Source organism: Phacochoerus africanus, chromosome 3 (genome assembly GCF_016906955.1).
Source record: "Phacochoerus africanus isolate WHEZ1 chromosome 3, ROS_Pafr_v1, whole genome shotgun sequence".
Classification (NCBI taxonomy): domain Eukaryota; kingdom Metazoa; phylum Chordata; class Mammalia; order Artiodactyla; family Suidae; genus Phacochoerus; species Phacochoerus africanus.
The window spans coordinates 130,110,561-130,134,955 of NC_062546.1; positions in this window are offsets into that span (position 1 = coordinate 130,110,561).

Sequence of the window (24,395 nt, forward strand, 5' to 3'; positions counted from 1 at the left end):
AGAAAGAAAATGCCCTACAATATCATTTACATATGGAATCTAAAATATGACCCAAATGAGTGAGTATATCTATGAAACAGAAACAGACTCACAGATATAAAGAACAGACTTGTGGTTGCCACTATGGAAAACAGTGTGGAGGTACCTCAGAAAACTAAATATAGAACTAGCATATGACCTAGGAATCCCACTCCTGGGCATATATCTGGACAAAACTTTCCTTAAAAATGTATATGCACTCCTATGTTCATTGTAGCACTATTCAAAATAGCCAAGTGGATTCAACCTAAATGTCCATCGACAGATGAATGGATTAAGATGTGGTATATATACATAATGGAATACTACTCAGCCACAAAAAAGAACAAAATAATGCCATTTGCAGCAACATGGATGGAACTAGAGACTCATACTAAGCGAAGTAAGTCAAGGGGAAGGAAGGGTTGGAAAAAAGGATTAGGAGTTTGGGATTAGCAGATGAAAACTACTGCTTTTAGGATGGATAAACAACAAGGTCCTACTGTATAGCACAAGGAGTTATATTCGGTATTCCTTGATAAACCATAATGGAAAAGAAAAGAATAAGTGATTCCCACCAACAGTGACGAAGGGTACCCTTTTCTTCACAATCTCTCCAGCATTTGCTTTGTTGACATGTGAATGGTGGCTCTCTGACAGGTGTGAGGTGGTACCTCATTGTAGTTTTGTATCACATTTCCTAATTAGTGATGTTGAACATTTTTTTAATGTTCCTATTGGCCATCTGTATATCTTCTTATACAAAAATGAATAAAATTTTCTATTCTTATACAGAATATTTTATTCTTATACAGAATTCTATTCTTATACAGAATATTCTAGAATATATATATATATATGAATATTATGCAGAGATGAGTATTCATTTTCTTATACAAAAATGAATAGAAAAATGTATATTTAGGTCTTCTGCCCATTTTTTTTATTGGGTTTTGGCTTTTTTGCTGTTGAGTCATATAAGTTGCTTGCATATTTTAGAGATTAAGCCCTGTCAGTTGCATCTTTTGAAACTATTTCCTCCCAATTCATAGAGTGCCTTTTTATGGTTTCCTTTCCTATGCAAAAGCTTGTCAGTTTGATTAGGTCCCATTGATTTATTTTCATTCTTATTTGTGTTCCCCTGGGAGACTGACCTAAGAAAACATTTGTACAGTTGATACCAGTGAATGTTTTGCCTATGTTCTCTTCTAGGAGTTTGATGGTGTCTTATCTTATGTTTAAGTATTTAAGCCATTTTGAGGTTATTTTTGTGCATGATGTGAGGGTGTAGTCTAGTTTCATTGATTTACATGCAGCAGTCCAGTTTTCCCAGCACCTCTTGCTGAAGAGACTGTCTTTTTCCCATGTCATATTCTTGCCTCCTTTGTCAAAGATTATTTGACCATAGGTGTCTGGGTTTATTTCTGGGCTCTCTATTCTGTGTCATTGGTCCATATGTCTGTTTTAGTACCAGTCCACACTGTCTTGATAACTGTAGCTTTATAATATTGTCTGAAGACTGGAAGAGTTATACCTGTTACTTGTTTTTTTTTTCCCCACTCAGGATCGCTTATGGTTCCATAAAAGTTTTTGGATTGTTTGTTCTATTTCTGTGAAAAATGTTATGGGTAATTTAATAGGGATTGCATTGACTCTGTAGATTGCTTTGTGTAGTATGGCCATTTTATGACATTAATTTTTACAACCCAGGAGCATGGAATATCTTTCTATTTCTTTGAATCCTCTTTAATTCCATTGATTAATCTTTTATATTTCTCAGAATATAAGTCTTTCACCTCCTTGGTCAGCCTTATTTCTAGGTATTTAATTTTTAGGGGTGTGATTTTAAAAGGTATTGTATTTTTGTATTCCTTTTCTAATATTTCATTGTTAGTATTCAGAAATTTGACCAATTTCCGAATGTTAATCTTTCATCCTGCTATTTTGCTGAATTCATTGATCAATCACATTTTTGTGTGGAGTCCCTAGGATTTTCTATATATAGTATCATGTCATCTGCATACAGTGAGAGTTACCTCTTCTCCAATTTGAATACCTTTTATTTCTTTTGTTTGTCTGATGGCTGTGGCTAGGACTTCCAATACTATGTTGAATAACAGTGGTGAGAGTGGGCATCCTTGTCTTGTTCCAGATTTTAGTGAGAAATCTTTCATTTTCTCCCCATTGAGTGTTATATTGGCTGTGGGTTTGTCATAAATGGCTTTTATTATGTTAAAGTATATTCCCTCTACACCCACTTTGGTAAGAGTTTTCATCATGAATGGATGTTGGATTTTTGTCCAGTGCTTTCTCTGCATCTATTGAGATGATGATCATGTGGTTTTTGACTTTTCTTTTGTTAATGTGGTGTATGATGTTGATTGATTTGCATATGTTGAATCATCCTTGTGAACTTGGGATGAATCCGGCTTGGTTGTGGTGTATTATCTTTTTTATATATTGTTGGATTTGGTTGACTAAAATTTTGTGGAGAATTTTTGTGTCTATATTCATCAGAAATAATGGCCTATGATTTTCCTTTGTGTTAGTATCTTTGTCTGGTTTTGGTGATGGTGGCTTAACAGAATGTCTTTGGGAGTGTTCCTTCTTCAACCTTTTGGAAAAGTTTAAGAAGGATGGATGTAAGTTACTCTTTGTATATTTGGTAGAATTCTCCTGTGAAGCCATCTGGTCCTGGACTTTTATTTGTAGGAAGTGTTTTTATTACATATTCAATTTCATTTCTAGTGACCAGTCTATTCAGTTGATCTGTTTCTTCTTGATAAGTTTGGAGAGATGTAAGTCTCTAGAAAGCTGTCCATTTCTTCTAGGTTATCAATTTTTTGGCATATAATTGCTCATAGTATTCTCTTATGTTTTGTTGTATTTCTGCAATACCCATTGAGATTCTCCTTTTTCATTTCTCATTTCATTTGAGTAACTTCTCTTCTTGGTGAGTCTGGCCAGAAGTTTGTCAATTTTTTTACCCTTTCAAAGAACGAGCTCTTGGTTTTATTGAATTTTTTTCTATTATTTTTTGTATCTCTTTTATTAATTTCCTCTGATCTTTATGATTTCCTTCCTTCCGCTGACTTTAGGTTTTGTTTTTTCTTTTTCTAATTCTTTTAGGTGGTGGGTTAAGTAGTTGATTTGAGATTTTTCTTTATTGAGGAAGACTGTATCACTATGAACTTCCCTCTAAGCACTGCTTTTGCAGCATCCCATAGATTTTGAATGGTGGTGTTTTCATTATCATTTGTCTTGAGGTATTTATTTTTTGTCTTTTGTCTTTTTAGGACCGCACCAGCAGCACATGGAGGTTCCCAGTCTAGGGGTCTAATTGGAGCTGTGGCTGCCACCCTATGCCAGAGCTATAGCAATGTCAGATCCGAGCTGCATCTGTGACCTACACCACAGCTCACAGCAACGCTGGATCCTTAACCCACTGAAAAAGGCCAGAGATCAAACCCACAACCTCATGGTTCCTAGTTGGATTCATTTCCACTGCACCATGATGGGAAATGATGTCTTGGGGGTATTTTTTAATTTCCCTTTTGATGTCCTCATTGACGCATTAGTTTTTTAATAGCATATTGTTTAGTCTCCATATATAGTCAGTTTTTTTCTCTGTAGTTGATTTCTAGTTTCATGCCATTATGGTCAGAGAAAATACTTGAAATAATTTCTATACTCTTAAATATATCAAGTTTATTTTTGTGCCCCAGTATGTGGTCAATCCCTGAGAATGTTTAATGTGCACTTGAAAAGAATGTGTATTCTGATTTTTGTGGATGAAATGTCCTGAAAATGTCAATGAAGTCTTACCTTTTCTATTGTGTCATTTAGGGTCTCTGTTGCCTTATTGATTTTCTGTCTAGAGGATCTGTCCATTGATGTTAAGTGGGGTGTTAAAGTCTCCTACTATTATTGCAGTCCCATCAATTTCTCCTTTTATGTCAGTTAGTATTTGTTGTAGGTATCTGCCTTTCTTTATGGCTTTCATTTTAAGGTCAATTTTGTCTGATATGAATATTGCCATTCTTGTTTTACTGTCTTTTCCATTTGCATGAAATGTCTTTTTCCATCCTCTCACTTTCAATTTATATGTGACCTTTTCCCTAAGGTGAGTCTCTCATAGACCATATATTATAGTCTCGCTTTTTTATCCAATCTGCCACTCTGTCTTTTGATTGGAGCATTCAGTCCATTGACATTTAAGGTAATTATTGATAAATATGCATTTATTGCCATTTTAAACCTTCTTTTCCAGTTGATTCAATGTTACTCCTTTGTTCCTTTCTTTTTTTGGGTTGGATGATTTACTTAACTTTATGCTTGTGTGCACTTCCTTTTAGTTTTTGTGAATGTAATGTTTGGTTTTGATTTGTGGTTGCCCTGTTTTTCAGGTATGTTAAGCCCTTCCTATATCTGCTTACTTTAGCCTGATAGTCATATAGGCTTAAACACATTCTGAAAAAGTGCCTAGGTTTTCTTATTTTCTTTCCCCACATTTTATGATTTTGAAGTCTTTTTTTTTAACACCTTCATGTTTGTCCTTTTGCTGTTCTTTGTTTTACCGTTACTTTTATAATAGTTTTTTTTTTTTCCTTGTCAATCTGTATACTGGCTTATTTAAATGATTGCTTTCCAGTTGTAATTTCCTCCATCCTACTTCTTCCTGCTTCTTTTTTATTTAGAGGAGCCCTTTCAGGATTTCTTTCAGAATGGGTTTAGTATTGCTGTACTCTTTTAGTTTTTGTTTATTGGAGAAAACCTTTATTTTTCCTCCTACTTTAAATGATATTCTTGCTGGGTAGAGTATTTTAGGCTGCAGATTTTTTCCTTTTAGAACTTTGAATATATCTTGCCACTCTCTTCTGGCCTATAGTGTTTCTGCAGAGAAATCAGTTTATAGCCTTATGGCGTTCCCTTATAATTAAGTCTTTGTTTTGTTTTTTTGTTTGTTTTTCTCTTGCTGCCTTTAGAATCCTCTCTTTAACTTTTGCCATTTTTATTATAACATGTCTTGGTGTGGGTCTGTTTGGGTTCAACTCGTTTGGGTACCTCTGTGCTTTTTGTATCTTGATACATTTTTCATTTATATTTGGAAAGTTTTCAGCCATAATTTCATCAAATATATTTTCAGTCCCTTTTTCTTTTTCTTCTCTCTTTTGAAACTCTGTTATACCTTGATTGGCCCACTTTATATTATCCCATAGATCTCTTATTTTGCTTTTGTGTTTTTGCATTTGGTTTTTCTGTCTGCTGCCCTGATTGGGTGATATCTATTATTCTATCTTCCAAGCTACTAATTCATTCCTCTGCATTATTCATTCTGCTCTTTAATGCCTTTAACTCAGCTTTTGTCCCTGCAAATGAATTTTCTATTTTTTCTTGGCTCCTCCCTATATTTTCTATCTCCTTTCTAAAATAATCTGCATTACCATTCATATCTACTCTTAATTCCTTCATATTCACTCTTAATTCCTTCAGTATTTTCACTATCTCTTTTTTGAACTCAATGTCTGTTAGACTACAGAGGTCTGTTTCATTGTTTTCTCCTTCAGGTGAATTTTCTTGTTCTTTTAACTGGGACTGGTACCTGAGCGTCTTCATTTTGCTTACATTTTTCTTATTCTGTGAGTTTAGAGAAAATAACCACTGTTGTCTTGGAGGATTATTTATATGCATGAGTGCTCCTGAGTATTTTGTGAGAGCTTACTTTTTGTTTAAGGTGCTGTGTGTGCTTCCAGGGAGATAGAGGCAATGGGCACGGTGAGTAGCTAGTGCCTGGTTGCTGGACTGTTGACAGTGGCAAGGACCCATGGGAAGGTGGTACAGGCTGCTCCTAATTGCAGGGACCTGGGAAGTGATGGTGATTAGACACATGTAGGTGGTGCCTGGAATATTTGGCAGTGGCAGCAGCAGGGCGGATGAGTTTCCAAGGAAGTCATAGCAACAGCAGGTGGTACTCGGTTACAGTCCCCTCTTCTTTGCTGACCTCTGAAGTGCCTGGGGCTGCTGGTGGTGCCTGATCACAGACCCCCAGTGGTGGCGGGTCCACCTCTGGTTTCTGAGATGACTGCTGTGTTTTGCCCCTGCTACCTGTAGACCATGCACAAGGGGCCATGTTTTGCTTATCCCCTGCTGCCCTTAGCCCACACAAGAGTTTCCCAACCACCTGAAGCCTGCATAAGAGTCAACCTGTCACCTGTAGCCAGCATGTGGTGCTTTGCCACCTGTGGCCTGCTCCAGAGGTGCCCCACCCTCTAAAAGTCCACATGTCATTAGGGAAAAATATTCTTATGGTGGTCCACCCCTCCTCCTCTTGCCCTCCCCAACGATGGCACCCTTCTTCTCCTGCAGGCCCACACCTCCTCCCACGTTCCCTGAGCTATGGTGCTTGGCTCCCCAGCCCATGGTGCACTGCTCCCTAGCCCCTCAGACTGTCTCTGCACAGCCACCCCTAGTCCTCTCCCCGGAACTGACCTCCAGAGCCTGAGTCTCAGCACCCAGCCCCCACCTGAGCATCTCAGGCTGTGGTGTCCAGAGGCAGTGGTGCAAGTGGTCTGTGCAGTTCTCACTTGGCTTTTCCCTCCTCAGTCCAGCTGATGAACTTTTCTCTGCAACTTTGAGGTCCCTCCGTCCAGGCTGATCTCCCCATCAGTTCAGTGGCTTCCCAGGATGTGGGTTCTTTTCCTCTTTGACAGCTCCCTCACAGGAGTGCGAGTTCCATCCTGATTCTTTTTCTCTCTCCCTTTCTCTTTTTTTTTTCTTTTGTTCTACCCAGTTATGTGGAGAGTTTCTTGCCTTTTTTTTTTTTTTTTTGAGCTTTAAGGTCTTCTGCCAGCATTTAGTAGATGTTCTGTGCAAACTGTTCTACAAGAAGATGGTTTGTGTGTGTGTGTGTGTGTTGTGGGAGAAGATGTGTGCCACATCTTGCTCCTCCACCATCTTGATCCTTCTCTGAAATCTTCTTGATCATTATGTAGTGTCCTTCTTTGTCTCTTTAACAGTCCTTATTTTAAAGTCTATTTTGTCTAACATAAATATTGCTACCCAATGTTATTTTGATGTCTTTTACATGGAATATCTTTTTCCATCCTCTATTAGTCTGTGTCTTTAAATTGTGTATTAAAGTATAGTATATTTACAGTGTTGTGCCACTTTCTGCTGTATAGTAAATGATCCAGTCATATATTCATTCATATATATGTATATATATTCAGATATGTGTGTGTGCTGTGCAATTTCTGCTGTATAGCAAATGATACAGTCATATATTCATTCATATGTATATGAATCCATATATAACCCTAACCTATATATGTGTGTACATATATATTCATATATAACCCTAACCTATATGTATATGTACATATATATTCATTCATATATAACCCTAACATATATATATATATATATATATATATATACACATACATATATATTTTCTTTAGATATATACACACACACTCCCTTTATCTTCCTTCTCTATCCCAGGAGACTGGATATATTTACCCATGCTATACAGAAGGACCTTATTGCTTATCCATTCTAAATGTAATAGTTTGCATCTACTCTTTTTTTTTTTTTCTGCTATTTCTTGGGCCGCTCACACGGCATATGGAGGTTCCCAGGCTAGGGGTTGAATCGGAGCTGTAGCCACCGGCCTACACCAGAGCCACAGCAACGCGGGATCCGAGCCACGTCTGCAACCTACACCACAGCTCACAGCAACACCGGATTGTTAACCCACTGAGCAAGGGCAGGGACTGAACCTGCAACCTCATGGTTCCTAGTCAGATTCGTTAACCACTACACCACGACGGGAACTCCCACAAGTCCATTTTCAATGTCTGTGACTCTGTAGATATTTCAGAATCCACACATATGTGATATCATATTGTATTTGTCTTTCTCTTTCTGACTTACTGCAATAATCAAGACAGTGTGGTACTGGTACAAAAACAGACCTATGGATCAATGGAAAAGAATAGAGAGCCCAGAAATAAACCCTGACACCTATGGCCAATTGATGTTTGACAAAGGAGGCAAGAATATAAAATATTTGTGTCTTTAGATCTGGAGTGAGTCTTGTAGATGGCACACCTACAGATCTTATTTTTGTACTCATTCAGTCAGCCTGTCTTCTGATGGGAGTATTTAGTGCATTTATATTTAAGGTTATTATTTGTATCTATGCTCTCATTGCTATTTTGTTAATTATTTGGCATTTGTTCTTGTATGACTTTTTTTCCCCTTCTTTTGTTCTTGTCTCTCTTGATTCAATGATTGTTTTTAGTGTTATATTTGGACTCCTTTTTGTGTGTATATTGATTGTAGATTTTTGGCCTTTGGTTACCATGAGGTTATTGCATAGCAATTGCATGCGTGTGTGTGTGTGTGTATACACATATATACACACATATATATTTTAATGTATTAAGTTGCTCATCTTTTAATTTCAAAAGATCGTAAATATCCCATGTTTTTTCTCTCCTCCCTTCACCATTACTACTTTTGGTATATTTTACCTCTGGTCATTTCATGTATCCCTTAAGTGCTTATTGTGGATATAGAGGATTTTACCAGTTTTGTCTTTTAACTTTCATACTAGCTTTGCGTTTGGATGATTTCCTACCTTTACTGTATGTTTGCTTTTACTGATGAGTGTTATCATTTTGTAACACTCATGTTACTTGTTGTAGAACTTTCTTTTTCACTTAGAGAAGATCCTTCAACATTTCTTATTAAGCTTGTTTAGTGGTACCAAAATGTTCTAGATTTTGCTTGTCTATAAAGCTTTTGATTTCTCTATCAAATCTAATCAAGAACCTAACTTTTCTAGATTTTGCTTGTCTATAAAGCTTTTTTTTTTTTTTTGTCTTTTTGCCATTTCTTGGGCCACTCCCATGGCATATGGAAGTTCCCAGGCTAGGGGTCAAATTGGAGCTGTAGCCACTGGCCTACGCCAGAGTCACAGCAACACGGGATCCGAGCCGTGTCTGCGACCTACACCACAGCTCACGGCAACACCGGATCGTTAACCCACTGAGAAAGGCCAGGGATCGAACCTGCAACCTCATGGTTCCTAGTCGGATTCGTTAACCACTGCGCCATGACGGGAACTCCTATAAAGCTTTTGATTTCTCTGTCAGGTCTAATCAAGAACATTGCTGGTTAGAGTATACGTGGTTTTAGGTTTTTCCCTTTCTTCATCTCTGTTTTGTTCTTCATATTTTTTAACTTTGTTAAAAACTTCTAACTTTTTGCTCCATGCATCCATTCTTCTGAATTTTTTGTTCAGCTTTATGATCACTACCCTGAATAAACTATTTCTCAGGTAGAGTGCCTCTCTCCACTTCTCTTAGTTCTTTTGGGTTTCCATCTTTTTCCTTCATCTAGAACATGTTCTTCTATTGCCTTATTTTACCTAAGTTGCTATTTTTATTTTCATGTATCTGGCAGGCTAGTTTTGTTTCCCAGCCTTTGAGGGGTGGCCTTTTGTAGTAGACTTTCTGTGCATACTTACATTGTACTCCCTTCTCATCACTAAAGCAATGTGCTTCTGAGATTCCCCATATTAGGGCTTCGTGGGTCCATCTGTTGTGGTGAACTGACCATGTGGGTGATCTGGTAGGCTTGGTTAGCCCTTGGTTTGATTAATTTCCAGGTTATTGCTTGTGCAGAAGCTGCTGGTTGTTGGGACTGGGTCACAAGGCAGCTAACTGCTGAACACCAGAGGGCCCAGGAGCTAGTGCTGGTCACTTGTAGTAGAGTCAGGGTCCAGAAGACTCCAAAGCTTTTGCCTGTCCACTGGTGGGAGAAGTTAGTTCTTGAGGTAAGTTCCAGATTACTAGCAAGCAAAGATGGCTCCTGGATTCTGGTTCAAGGTTCCCAGATTTGGTATCAGATCACTGGTTGGGGATGGGGGGATGTGGTTCATGACACAGTTGGATATGGTGTACAGGATGTCCTGAAGCTTTTTTTGGCCTGCCAGTGATCAGGGCCAGCACCCAAATGGCCTATTGTGGGCAGGCTGGGTCTACAGGCTACAGGATTGTGGTTTTCTTGCATCTGGTCTGCCCCTGGTGTATGAGGTTGGTCCCAAGGCTAGAGCAGTCTTCCTAAAGTGCAGGGATTTTGAAGCTTGTACCTGCACACTGGTGGGTGGAGCTGGGTCCTGTGCCCTCTGGTAGGCAGCACTCTTTCTAGAGATGGCTATAGGCTCAAGAGACCTTTAGACATCTTGTCTGCTGATGAGTGAGACTGTGTTCTGACCCTGGTTCCTTGTCCTGAGGTATCCTAGCACTAGCACTTATATTGCTGTTGGCGGGAAAGGGGTATGTCTTGGCACTTATGAGCTAAACAGAGGACTCCACAATGGCATCTACTAGCACTGGCATGTACACCAGCTTTCACACAGTAGAAGGGTACCCTAAGAAGAGCTGCCACCAGCATCCCATTCCCAGTGTAAGCCATAGCTGCCAGCAACTTCCCCAGGAGACTATCCAGTACCAGCAGGATCCTATCCAATTACTACTTTTGCCTTGGGTCCTGGAGTTTTGAGAGTTTATTTGTGCCCTTTAAAAGTAAATTCTCTATTTCCCCCAGCCCTTTGGAACTCCCAAAATTAGAGGGTTCATCTATCTAATGCAGGACCCTCAAGCTGAGGAGCCAGATATGAGGCTCAAAACCCACACTTCTATAGGAAAACCTCTGCAGTATTATTCTTCTCTAGTTTGTGAGTCACCCTTATGCTGGTAAAGGACATGAATAAATTGTGAATCCACAACCCCTACTTGTCTCATTGCAGTTCCTTTATATATTTAGTGATAGGATGTTTTCTGGTTGGCTCCAGTCATTTTCATCAGTGGTTCTTCCACAACTATTGATGATTTTGTTGTGACTGTGACAGGAGATGATGTTGAGTCATCCTTCCATCCTTGGAATAAATCTCACTTGATCATGATGTATAATCCTTTTAATGTGTTGTTGAATTTTGTTTGCTAATATATGGGAAGTAATTTTTTAAAAATTTTAAATTTCTGTGATCCTTTGATTGTTCAGTAGTATGTTGTTTAATCTTCATATATTTGTGAATTTTCCATTTTTCTAGTTTTGTACCATTGTGATCAAAAAGATGCTTTATATAATTTCAGTCTTCTTAAATTTGTTAAGACTTGTTTTGCAGCCTAAGGTAGGATATAGCCTGGAGAATGTTCTATGTGTATTTAAGAAGAATGTGTGTTTTGATGCTTTTGTATAAAATAGTATATCCATATATATTAAATCTATTTGGTCTGACATCTTTTAAGGCTGATATTTCCTTATTGATTTTATGACTGGATGATCTATCCATTTATGTAAGTGGGATGTTAAAGTCCTCTTTTATTGAATTTCTGTCTGTTTCTCACATTAGGTCTATTAATAGTTGCTTTATATATTTAGGTGCTCCCATGTTGGGCACATACACATTTACAAAGGTTATATCCTCTTGTTATGCAGTGGACTTCCTTGTCTATTATTATAGCTTTTGTTTTAAGGTGTATTTTTGTGTTATATAAGTATACCTACTCCAGCTTACTTTTGGTTCACATTTCTATGGAATATCCTTTTCCATAACTTCATTCTGTTTGTGCCCTTATATCTGAAGTGAGTCTCTTGTAGGCAACATATAGATAGACCTTTTAAAAAATCCATCCAGACACTGTCTTTTGATTGGAGAATTTAGCCCTTTTACATTATAGTGATTATTGACAGGTATATACTTATTGCCATTTTCTTACTGTTTTCTAACTGTTTTATACTTGCTCTGTTATTTGTTCTTACTCTTTTCCTCTCTGCTTTTTCATTTTCTTTAATGACACACTTAAACAAAAGATAATTAGAAAGAAATATGTCTCCTGTAGGTTTTTACTTGGTGGTTACCATGAGGCTTACATATAACAAGTTGTATGTATGAAAGTCTACTTTAAGGTGATAAGTTTGAGAGCATGCTAAAAACTCTCTCCACCCACATTTATGTTTTTGATGTCACATTTTACCTCTTTTAATCTCTAGTATCCTTTATCTAATTGTTATGGTTATTTTACTTTTGTATTTAAACCTTCATACTAGATTTAAAAGTTAATAATCTACTACAAATACTGTATGTTTACCTTTACCAGTGAGAGATATACTTTCATTTTTTTTAACTCATTAGCACCTTTTTTATGTCCCTGTAATACTTCTTACAAAATCAGTTTAATGATAGTGAAGCCCTTTAGCTTTTGCTTGTCTGGAAAATTATTTATCTCTTTATTTTTCCTTCAATGATAAATGATAACTTTGTTGGGTACATTATTCTTGGTTGGCAGGCTTTTTTCTTTCAGCATTTGGAATATATTGTGCCATTACATTTGGGTGTACAATATTTCTGTTGAAAAAAAATCAACTTACATTGATGAATCATCACTCATTTATAAGAGGTTGTTTTTCTCATTGCTTATTTAGGATTTATCTTTTAACTTTTGATATTTTAATTATAATGTGTCTTGATGTGGCTCTCTTCAGGGACATCATATTTGGAATTATCTGGCTTCCCTGGATCCTGGATGTCTGTTTCCTTCCCCACATTAGAGAACTTTTCATCCATTATTTCCTCAAATAAGTTTTCTGCCCCTTTCTTTCTCTTTTCTTTTCTGAAACTCTCTCTCTTCTCCTGATACTCCTATAATGCAAATGTTAGTCCACATGATGCTATCGTAAAGTTCCTTCAGCTATCATAACTTTTATTTTATCCTTTTTCATTTTGCTGCTCTGATTGAATGACTTCCTCTGCAGTCTTCAGGTTCACTAATCTGTGCTTCTGCTTGTATAGTCTGCTATTGAATCCCTCTTTTGTCTTTTAGTTCAGTTATTATTCTTGAGCTCTGTGACTTCTGTTTGGTATTTTCTTGTTTTATATCTTTGTTGAAATTCTCACTAAGTTCATCCATTCTTTTCCCAAGTTCAGTTAAAATATTTATGACCATTGCTTGGAACTCTTTATCAGGTAAGTTACTTAGTACCATTTCATTGAGGTTTTCTCTGAGGTTTCATCGTGCTCTTTTGTTTGAAACATAGTTTTCTGTTTCTTCATTTTGTTTGACTCTCTGTGTTGATTTATATACATTAGATGAAATGACCACCTCTCCCAGTTTTAAAGAGTTTGTCTTGTGTATAACATGAATCTTATTCAACCCTTCCCTACCTCATGATTGTCTCTCAAACATTTGTGGACATTTTTTTAATAGCTCCTAGTTGTTGAGGATATGTTTATACCAGTCACTGTCTGAAAGGAGAGGATCTTGGTCAATAACTAGATTCAGGCTAATTAAATCTCAGGCATTCAAGAAGTGTTTTTTGGTTTTTTGTTTGTTTCCTTTTTTGGCCACCACATGGCATATGTTTTCCCAGGCCAGGGATCAAATCTGAGCCATAGTTGCAACTGACACCACAGCTACAGCAACACTGGATCCTTAACCCACTGCACTGGGCTGGGTGTTGAACCTGTGTCCCTGCCACTGCAAAGACACCAGTGATTCAATTGCACCAGAGTTGGAACCCCAAATAGCGGTTTTTAAGGTGTGTAGATATATACAGTGTTGTGGGACCACAAGCATATACCCCCACTGGCCAATAGAAACACATGATCTGGAGATGTCCTCTGAGTGGCTCTCAAAAAAAGTGGGAGTCCAGGTGAGTATACAAACTCCTTTCTGGGAGATTCCAAGCTCTATAAAGGTAGAGAGAGAATGAAATGATGGTGCTTCCTGGCCTACATTCCCTGAGAGAACATCCAGAACCTCTAGTTAGGGCCAGTCTTTAGTGTTTTACACAAGGCTGAAGCTTCAGGACAAGCTAGTAGGCCTTGTTCATGATAACACTGCTGCTATCTTTCGGTCTATCTGTGCAGTGCCCTGATTTTGATAGTCTGAAAAAGCTATTTCTCTGATAGTTACAGTCCTGTAGGAATGCAGAATGCAAACCCAGGGCCAGGCAATTAAGGGTACCCCCTGAATGGCAGGTGCAAAAAAAAAAAGCATTAGATGCAAAAACTGGGAAAACAGACACACATAGAAAGTCCCCTTCTAGAGATGTGGCACTCAGAAGCACGGCAGAGTAAGTGCAAGGACAACACCTGCCATCTGAGGTCTCAGGATAAGTTTATAGGCAGCTTTTATATGTGTATTGTAATTAGAAGTTTGCATCTCACACTACAGTCAAGATTTCTACTTAATAGGCTTTTTATGGAGAGACATAACTCCTGAGACTGTAGCTTATTGCTGTGTCCTGGGGTGGTACCTGTTTAAGAACTCTTCTCCAAGGTGTCAAGAATGTTTTTGAAGAAATTATAGCTGAATATTTCCAAACCTAAATAAGGAAACAGATATCCAGATACAGAAAGCACAGAGGGTCCCAAACAATATAAACCTAAACAGACTCACACCAAGATATACCATAATTAAAATGTCAAAAGTTAAAGTTAAATGGAAAATTCTAAATGTAGCAAGAAAAAAAATAGAGCTATATACAAGGGAAACTCCATAAGTCTATCAGCTGGTTTCTCTGAAGAAACTTTTTAGGCCAGAAGGGAGAGACATGATATGGTCAAAGACTTGAAAGGGAAAAATCTGTAATCTAGGATACTCTACCCAGCAATACTATTATTAAAATAGAAGGAAAGAAAAAGAACTTCTCAGATAAGCAAACACTAAATTAATTCAGCAATACTAAACCTACATTAAAATAAATATTGAAAAGTCTTTTTTAAATGGAAAAGAGATAAGAATATGTAGGAAAGTGAATGCCAATAGGGAAAAATATATATATATAAATAAAGGATTAAATGTCACTTAAATAAATAAGTACATAGATTAAAAGACAAAATATTTATTTTTGTGTGTGGTGTCGTAGAGTGGTCTACTTTCATTCTTTTACATGTAGAGTCCAGTTTTCCCAGTGACACTTATTAAAGAAAATATCTTTTCACCATTGTATATTTTTGCCTCTGTTGTCATAGATTAGTTTACAATAGGTATATGGGTTTATTTCTGGGCTTCCTATCCTGTTCCATTGATCTGTGTTTCTGTTTTTGTGCCATTACTATACTTTTTTTTTAGTAAGTGTAGCTTTGTAGTATAGTCTGAAATCAGGAATACTGATTTCTCTAGCTCCATTTTTTTTTTTGTCATAATTGCTTTGGCCATGCTTGGTCTTTTGTGTTTCCATAGAGATTTAAAATTTTTTGTTCTAGGTATGTGAAAAATGCCACAGATAATTTGATAGGGATTGCATTGAGTCTGTAGATTGCCTTGGGTAATAGTCATTTTGACAATATTGATTTCTTCCAGTCCAAAATCATGGTGTATCTTTCCACCTCTTTATGTCATCTTGATAGTGATAAGAATAGGCACAGGTAGTTGTAGAAGTCCCAATAAAGGATCATAGATAGGGAGGGAAATCTAGGGGATGTTGGGAGATCACTGTAAGTTAATAAATTGCTCAAAAAAGCCATCAGAACAAGGCAGGCTTGCTTGACTAGTAGAGGTGTGAGAATTGCCTCAGGTGGGGGATGGAATGAGGCCTGCATTCAGATTCAGACCAAGGGCAGGAGTTTGAGGATGGCCCTTCTGCTGATGTGAATACACACCTTACCAGATACCAAGGAGGAGACACTACTCCCAGAAGAGAAAAGGCAGGCTTTTCCAACCCCTTCTCCCCTTGGATGATAAAACTGTAGCTGACTGGATCCTCGGGGCAGAGCTTCTGTGCCTGACTTCTTGCATCTGTCATGAGTGTCCTAACGTAATAAATCTATTTCTTGCCTATCACTTTGTTGCTTGCTGAATTCCTTCAGTGAAGAGTCATGAAGAACCTGAACCTCAGTGAGTCCAGACACCAGGTGAATGATTCTAATTTAAAACCATGGGTTCAAGTCCCAATCTGGGTTTAGGCTGAGTTTGAGTCCCAGCACATGGGTTCAAGTCCCAATCTGTGTTCTGGCTAGGTTCAGGCTGTTAGTGCTGTCAGTTTCAATCTTCAATTTCTTTTATCAGCATCTTGTAGTTTTCAAAGTTCAAGTCTTTTGTCTCTTTAGGTACATTTATTTCTAGGTATTTATTCTTTTTGATGCAATGGTAAATGGGATCATTTCCTTAATTTGCCCTTCTCATCTTTCATTGTTAGTGTATGGAAATGGAAAATATTTCTGTGCGTTAATTTTGTATCCAGAAACTTTACCAAGTTCACTGATGATCTCTTGTAATTTTCTGGTGGTGTCTTTAAGATTTTCTATGTATACTACATGTCACCTACTAACAGTAACAGTTTTATTTCTTCCTTTACAGTTTGGATTCCTTTTATTTCTTTTTTCTTGTCTGATTTCTGTGGTTAGGTCTTCCAAATATATGTTGAATAAAAGTGGAGAGCATGGACATCCTTGCCTTGTCCTTGATCTTAGAGGAAATGCTTAGTTTTTCACTACTGAATATATTAGCTGTAGGTTTGTCTTATATAGCCTTTATTATACTGAGGTATATTCCCTCTATGCCTACTTTCTGGAGATTTATCATAAATATATATCGAGTTTTATCAGAAGCTTTTTCTACGTCTATTGAGATGATCACATGGTTTTTATTTTTCAGTTTGTTAATGTGGTATATCACACTGATTGATTTTGCTTATATTGAAAAATCCTTGCACCCCTGAGATAAATCCCACTTGATCATAGTGTATGATCCTTTGAATGCAATGTTGGATTCAGTTTGCTGATATTTTGTTGGGGATTTTGGTGTCTATGTTCATTAGTGATATTGACCTGTAATTTTCTTTTTGTGTGTGGTATCTTTATCTGGTTTTGATATCAGTGTGATGGTGGTGTCGACATAAAAAATGCACAACCTAAAAGTTGAAAGTTAAGTTTTATTTGGGGCAAAATTAGAACTTAAGCCCAGGAGAGAGCTTCTCAGGTAGCCCTGAGAAACTGCTTGAGGCAGTGAGGGAGGAGCTAGGATATAGAGGAGTTTTTGCAACAAAGCGCCTGGAGCAGAAACGAAAGAGGCCTGGGCTTACTGAAATCATTCATTTGATAAGCACCTCCACTTTCAGGACCAGTATCCTGAGTTTTCACAGACTGCAGGACTCACCAGCTCTCACTCTTGAAGGTGACTACATTTATGGGTGATTGTGACATTCTTTGTTTTATCCTTAACTATAGACCAGCTGAAAAACTACCCAAGGAGGAAAAGGGAAATATCAGGATATGATAGAGATGAGGGGAAAATGCATGCAGCCATATACACATTTTACAAAAGTGACTTGATTTTCTGAAGGTTACTACCTGTCACAAGGAGCAGACATCACCATGGAGAATTTTAGTGTTTTTCTAGATATGAGGAGATGCAAGAATTGAGCATAAAAAATCTTCCCCTAAAATTATCTATCTAAAGACCTGTTCTTCCAGTTTTCCCAGAACACAGAGTGCCTCACTCCTGATTTTCACTCTGAGCTCCACTCAGGGGGGTGCTGTGGGTTGGCAGCTGCAATGGCTCATGACTTAATCCATTTAGAGGCTCATGGCAAGTGCCAAACTTCAGTTCACAGTGATCTCATATAATTTGTATATTTTGGAAATTAATCCCTTGCAGTTTTTGGAAAAAGTTTCAGAAAAATTGATGTTAACTCTTCTCTAAATGATGGAAATCACCTGTGAACCCATCCAGTCCTAGACTTTGCTCGTTGGAAGTTTTTAAATCACAGTTTCAATTTCATTACTCAAAATGGATTAGAGATCTAAATATAAGACTGGATACTGTAGAACCCTTAGAGGAAAACATAGGTAGAACAGCCTCTGACATAAACTGAAGCATACTTTTCAGTTCCTCCTCCTAGTATAATGATAACAAAAACAAAAATAAACTAAGGGACCTAAATAAACTTAAAAGATTTTACACAACAAAGGAAACCATAAATAAAATGAAAAGACAACCTACAGAAAAGGAGACAATATTTGCAAGTGAAGCACCTGACAAGGGATTAATCTCCAAAATAACAAATGATTCATGCAGCTCAATATCAGAAAACAAACAACTCAATCAAAAGATGGGCAAAGGATCTAAACAGACATTTCTCCAAAGATATACCAAAAAACACATGAAAAGATGATCACCATCACTAATTATTAGAGAAATGCAAATCAAAGCTACTATAAGGTACTACCTTACACCAGTTAGAATGACATCACCAAAGAGTTAATGAACAATTTAAGAGGAGAGGATGCAGAGAGAAGGGAACTTTCTTATGCTGTTGGTGGTAATGTAAATTGACACAACCACTATGGAAAAGAGTATGGAGGTCCCTAAAAAAACTAAAAAGCAGAACTACCACATGATCCAGCAATCCCACTCTTGGGCATCTATCCAGAAAATACCATAATTCAAAAAGATACGTGGAGTTCCCATCATGGCGCCATGGAAATGAATCCAACTAGGAACCATGAGGTTGCAGGTTCAATCCCTGGCCTCACTCAGTAGGTTAAGAATCCAACATTGCCATGAGCTGTGGTGTAGGTCACAGACATGGCTCGGATCTGGCATTGCTGTGGCTGTGGCATAGGCTGGCAGCAACAACTCCAATTAGAGCCCTAACCTGGGAACCTCCATATGCCATGGGTGTGGCTCTAAAAAGACAAAAGACAAAAAAAAATACATACACCCTAGTGTTGATTATTTACAATAGCCAAGACACAGAAGCAACCTAAATGTCCATCAGCAGAGGAATGGGTAAAGAATATGTGGTACATATATACAGTGAAATATTAATTAGCTGTAAAAAAAAAGAATGAAATAGTGTCATTTGCAGCAACATAGATGGACCTAGAAATTATCATACTAATAAAATTATACAGTGAAAGTCAACAACATATGATATCACTTATATGTAGGATCTTAAAAAGGGGGTTCAAATGAACTTATCTGCAGAACAGAAACAGACTCACAGACTTTGAAAGCAAAGTTATGGTTACCAAAAGGGACAGGTTGGACTGGGGGTTTGAGATTGGCATGTGTACACTGTGGTATATGGAATAACTGACCAACAGGAACCTGCTATGTAGCACAGGGAACTCTACCCAATAGTCTATGAAAATCTTTATGGAAAAAAATCTGAAAAAGAATAGATATATGTATAACTGAAACACTTTGTTGTACAGCAGAAATTATCAATGTGAATCAAATACAATAAAACTTTTTAAAAATTTTAAAAAGTCAAAAAATGTAAAAGCAACAATAACTACAATAAATAGAAATAAGCAAGAAAATGTAAAACATGACATTAAAAAACACAAAATGTGGGTGAGGAGAGCAAAAATGTTGATTTTTAGAACTTAAATGATTATCATGGTTTTTTTGTTTGTGTGTTTGCTTGCTTTTTAGAGCTGCACCTGTGGCATATGGAAGTTTCCAGACTAGGGGTTGAATTGGAGCTGCAGCTGCCAGCCTATACCATAGCCATAGCAACGCAGGATCTGAGATGTATCTGTAACTTACACCACAACTGATGGCAATGCTGGATCTCTAACCCACTGAGCAAGGCCAGGGATTGAAGCTACATCTTCATGTATAGTAATTGGGTTCATAACCTGCTGAGCCACAAATGGAACTCCTGATTATCAGTTGAAATCGAATAAAGGTCATTATGGGTCAACATAGGAGCCTCATGGTAACCAGAAATCAAAAACATACAAAGATACACAAAAAAACAAAGATACACAAAAAAAACAAAAAGAAAGGAACCCAAGCATGCTGCAAAAGAAGTCATCAAACCACGATGAGAGAAACAAAAATAAGATGTAGGAGTTCCGGAGTTCCCGGAGTGGCGCAGTGGTTAACAAATCCGACTAGGAACCGTGAGGTTGCGGGTTCGGTCCCTGCCCTTGCTCAGTGGGTTAACGATCCGGCATTGCCATGAGCTGTGGTGTAGGTTGCAGATGCGGCTCGGATCCCGCGTTGCTGTGGCTCTGGCGTAGGCTGGTGGCTACAGCTCCGATTCGACCCCTAGCCTGGGAACCTCCATATGCCAAGGGAGCTGCCCAAAGAAATAGCAAAAAGACAAAAAAAAAAAAAAAAAGAAGTAGGAGTTCCCACTGAGGCACAATGGAATTGTTGACATCTTGTCAGCATCAGGATAAAGATTCAACCCCCAGCCTGGCACAGTGGGTTAAAGAATCTGTCATTGCCACAGCTACATTGTAGGTCACAACTGTGGCTTGAATACTTATCCCTGGCCAAAGAACTCCATATGCTACAGGGCAGCCAAAAGAAGAAAAGAAAAGAAAAACAGAACTTCGAAAACAACCAGAAAACAAGTACTAAAATGACACTAAGTACATATCTATCAATTTTCCTGTATTCTGATGAACTAAATGCTCCATCAAAAGATATAGGGTGGCTGATTGGATTTAAAAAAAAGAACCTACAATATGCTGCCTACAAAAGATGTGCTTCAGGGCAAAAGACACACATAGGCCAAAAGTGAGGAAATGGAAAGTTATTTCATGAAAATGGGAATAAAAAAGCAGGGATAGCAGTATTAATGTAAAACAAAATAGACTTGAAAACAAAGGCTATAACAAAAGACAAGGAATGGCATTATATAATTATGATGGGGTCAATACAAGAGAGGATATTGTTAACACTTGTCAACTTATGCACATGTAGTACATGAGCACCTAAATATATAAAGCAAATACATAAAGGGAGCAACCAACAACATGAAGTAATTTGTAGGAGTAGCTTGTAGGAGAGTCTAACACCCCACTGACATCAGTGGACATATCATCCAGACAGAAAATAAGGCAACAATTGTCTTAAATGACACAATAGACCAGTTGGATTTAGTTGATTTCTACTGGACATTTTATCTAAAAGCAGCAGAACAAACCTTCATTTCAGGCACACATGGATGTTTTCCATTAATACTAGATTACAAATCAAGCCTCAACAAATTTAAGAGAATGGAAATTGTCAAGCATTTTTTCTGACCACGTGACTAGAAAGTAGAAATGAACTACAGAAAGAAAAAGGAGAAAAGAACAAACATGTAGAGATGAAATAACATGGTACAAAATAAAACCCTAGTTGGCCAATGATGAAATCAAAGAGGAAATCAGAAAATGTCTCAAGACAAATGAAAACACAACTTTCCAAAATCTACGGGGTTCAACAAAGAGTTCTAAAAGTGGAAGTTCATAACAATGCAAGCTTTCCTCAAGAAACAAGAAAAATCTCAAATGAATGAATCCATCACCTAAAAGAATTTGTAAAAGAAAAACAAAGCCCAAGTCAGAAGGAATGGAATAATAAAGATCAAAAATGAAATAAATGAAACAGATTTTAAAAGCAATAGAAAGGATCAGTAAAATGAAGAATTGGTTTTTTGAAAAGATATATGAACTGTTATATGCCCACAAATTGAACCTATAAAAAAAATTAATTTCTAGAAACATATAGCCTTTCAAAACTGAGTCAAGAGGGCAATTTAAACAGAATAATCACTATAAGTGAAGTTTAATCTGTAATAAAATAAATGCCTAGCAAACAAAAGTCCAGGACTGGACAGCTTCACAGGGGATATCTATCAAACATATCAATAAGAACTAATACCTATAATTCTCAAACTATTCAAAAAATTGAAGAGGGGGGAATGCTTCTAAATTCATTCTATGAGGTCATTATCACCCTGATACCAAAATCAGACAAAAACACTAGAAAAAAAGAAAATTACAGGCATTATCTTTGAATAGAGGAACAAAAATCCTCAACAAAATATTAGCAAACTGAATCCAATAGTATTAAAAGGATTACACAGCATGATCTAATTGGATTCACTCTAGGGTCTCAAGAATGGTTCAACATTCACAAATTAATTAATGTTATCCACCACATAAAAGTTATGGAAAAAATCACATGATCATCTCAATAGAGGTAGAAAAAGCACTTGCACAATTCAATATCCATTCATAAAAATGCTCACCAAAGTGGGTATAGAGGGAACATAAATCAACATAGTCAAGGTCATTTACTTCAAGCCTACCACAACATAATACTCAATGGTTAAAAGTTGAAAGCCTTCCTACTAAATTCAGTAATAACCCAAGGACGCCCACTCTTTCCACTTCTATTTAACATAGTATTAGAAGTTCTATCTACAGCAGTCAGATAAGAAAAAGAAAAGATATTCAAATTGGAAAGTAAGTGGTAAAACTGTTACTATTTTCAGATGACACACTTTATATAATGAACCCTAAAAGCTGAAAGCTTTTAGAACTAATGATTGAATCTATTAGTTTCAGGATGCAAGATTAATATACAGAAATTCATTGAATTTCTATATACTAATGAAATAGAATGAGAAGAGTTAAAAAACAAACTGTTATAATCACATTTAAAAAATACTTTGAAATATACTGAACCAAGAAGTTGAAAGACCTGTATACTGAAAACCATCAAGTATTGATACAGGAATTGATGACAATTCAAGAAATGGAAAGATATCCTATGATTCTGGTTTAGAAGACTTACTATTATTTAAATGGCCATACTACCCAAAGCAATCTACAGATTTAATGCAATCCCTATCAAAACACCCCAGACATTTTTCACAGAACTAAAGAAAATAATCCTAAAATTCATGCAGGAACACAAAAGACCATGAATTGCTAAAAAAAAAATCTTGAGAAAAAACAACAAAGCTGGAAGTATAACCCTCCTAGACTTCAGACTATAATACAAAACTATCAACAAGTAAACAAATTAGCAAAGTAATGGCACAAAGACAGACACATAGATCAGTGGAACATAACCTAGAGCCTGGAAATAAACTCATTTACCTATGGTCAATCTACAAAAAAGAAGGTAAGAATATACAATGGAGAAAAGACAACAAGCAGCGCTGGAGTAAATGGGACAGCCATATGTAAAACAATGAGATTAGAACATTCCCTCACATCATATACAATAATAAACTCAAAATGGTTTAAAGACCTAACTGTATGACCTAAAACCATAAAACTAGAAGAGAACATAGGCCAAACACTCTGATATAAACTGCGGCAGTGTTTTCTTAGATTAGTCTCTAATGCAAAAGAAATAAAAGCAAAAATAAGCAAATGGGACCTAATAACATTTAAAAGCTTTTGGACAGCAAAGAAAACCATCAACAAAGGAAAACCTACTGAATGGGAGACAATATTTGCAAAGGATACAGCCAAGAAGTGATTGATATCCAAAATATATAACATTTCATACAATTCAATATAAAAAAATCCCAATTAAAAAATGGGCAGAAGATCTGGATAGACATTTTTCCAAAGAAGATACAGAGTTAGCTAACAGGCACATAAATCTATATACAAGTAACAAAATATACTGTATAACACAGGGAATTACATCCAGTATTTTGTTATAACATAATGGAGTATAATCTGTGAAAATACTCAATTGCTATGCTGTATACCTGAAACTAACAATATTGTAAAGCAATAATACTTCAATTTAAAAAAAAAAGAACTCTTTCTCCATTGGCTACAGTCTTGTGCGATCCATGAGCATAAGCCTCACATTAGCAGCCACCAGAGCCAGGAGATGTAGCGGTGTCTCTTGGAAAACGTTATTAAAAAATAAGAGTACCAGACAAGGATATAACCTTCTTTCTCGAAGATGTTGGTGAGCTCAAGCAAGGCAGAGGTAGAATGCAAAATTTGTAATTACCTCCATTCCCCAAGAATATCTCTTTTTTTCTTTTTTTGCCTTTTCTAGGGCCGCTTCCTGCGGTATATGGAGGTTCCCAGGCTAGGGGTCTAATCAGAGCTGTAGCTGACGGCCTACACCAGAGCCATGGCAATGTGGGATCTGAGCCACAGCTGCGACCTACACCACAGCTCACAGCAACACTGGATCCTTAACCCACTGAGCGAGGCCAGAGATTGAACCCTCAACCTCATGGTTCCTAGTCGGATTCATTTCCACTGCGCCATGATGGGAACTCCCCCAAGAATATCTCTTTAAGCTTCTACAAATGTGTCATACCAGAAGCCTGCCCCTCAGCCCAAAGCTCCTGGACAAGCAAAGAGGCCGCTTTCTCAGAAGCACAGGTGAGTTTCATTCTACCATCTGTGCAGTGCCTGGAGGTGATAGTTGGCCAAAACCTGTCTCTCCAACTGTTACATTCACTTGAGACCCAGGAACACAACCCCCTCCACCACTGCAACCTCCAGAGTTAAGGAACAAGATGTATCCCCTGAGGGGCAGCAATACAGACAGGGTCACTAGACAAAAGCCAGAGCACCAAAT